We start from the raw sequence: 1438 nt of genomic DNA, 5'->3' as shown, positions 1-1438 counted from the left end.
GGGGGGGGGTTGATATTTAGCACAGTGCCACTGGGACATGTAGCTAGCATGGCCACATCCACAGGCCTGACAGTTGATTCAGCGTGGGTATATCAGCAAAGGGCTGAATGCTCGGTGAATGAATAAGTGGGGCACCACAAAGCTTCTTACACAGCAATGGCAGAATCCAGCGGGGTCTTCTGGGGCTTGAAAACATATGGCCACTGAATGTGAGACCAGATAAAAAGGTGCCAAATTGAAAGCTGCTCATTATGAGTCTTTTAAGCTACAGGTTTTAAACCTGCTTTTCAAAATAACTTTTATTTACAAGACATGAACAAAGGACTGCTGTTTGTTATGAAATAGTTTTTAGTGGGAACATTGCTGACATATTAGGAAATACACTTATTTGCTTCCTTGCCAAGAGTCAAATGACAAGGTCAATACCACTCCGAATATTAAGCTAGAGCCAAGTGATGGTTAGCTTAGCTTAGCAAAAAGACTGAAAGCAGAGGGAAACAGCTAGCCTGGCTCTGCCCAAAGGTTAAAAAAGCTAAGGGGGTTAACAGCTAGCCACCCTTAACTCTAGTTGCTAAGCTACCCGTCACTTGGTTATAGCTTCATATATAACTATATAACAGACAAATATGAGAGTTGTATCAATCCTCCCATCTAGCTCTCGGGAAAATTTAGGTATGAAGTGTATGAAGTATATAACTAACTAACTATTTATTAAATGTAGCTTCTGCTGTCTTTTGCAAACCAGAATTCTTATCTTGTCTTTCTGTTGCATTATCCCAGGCTGTCAATGTAAATCCATCCTGACAGACGCTGTCAAGTCTGCAACCTGGACTGTAATACTAATAGGAACAGCTTCCACAGCAACCTAGAAGACAATCTGAGCCTATACACAAGAGCCCTTCAGCAAATATTGAGGCAATATAACACAGACTATCCACAGAAGACAAAAAATGGCAGTATACTTATATGGAATAGCTTCCACAGCAACAACGTCTGTGCAGAAATTAAACCAACTGTACCACAGTTCCCCCTCTCAGCAGCTAGGACACAAAGAGCCTCTGCCTTGTGTGGTATTACTTCCCTTTGTCAGCCTGTGTGCTGTTGTCTAGGTGCTGTACGGCCCTTAGGAGACGCTGGAGTCAAATCTCCAGACAACTCAGCGCCGACCTTATGAGGGGGAAACCACATCACTGCTTTCATAACTATATTTACATATCAAACGCTTCACCTGGGGAGGACAAGATGATGTTGCGGATAGGTACCGATGATCAACAGTCTCTGCACGCTGCGGCGACGAACAAATGCTGTTGCATACTTGTCCACTGTTTTGAAAATTGACTGACTAATGACTTTACAATTGCCACATTTGACATTCACCATGTCCATTAGGGTGCAATAAAGCAAAGAGTTCACACACACACACACACACACACACACA

The 1438-nt window shown here is 42.8% G+C and overlaps 1 protein-coding gene across 12 annotated transcripts in view; it reads right to left on the bottom strand.

The window, feature by feature from the left end:
- itsn2a (intersectin 2a) overlaps nt 1-1438 on the bottom strand; it is a 36866-nt gene that overhangs the window by 28097 nt on the left and 7331 nt on the right. The window lies entirely within an intron of this gene.

This window comes from Etheostoma spectabile, chromosome 18 (genome assembly GCF_008692095.1).
Source record: "Etheostoma spectabile isolate EspeVRDwgs_2016 chromosome 18, UIUC_Espe_1.0, whole genome shotgun sequence".
In the NCBI taxonomy this organism is placed as follows: Eukaryota; Metazoa; Chordata; class Actinopteri; order Perciformes; family Percidae; genus Etheostoma; species Etheostoma spectabile.
The sequence above is the reverse complement of the archived record's forward strand: the minus strand, read 5'-3'. Positions and strand labels throughout refer to the sequence as shown.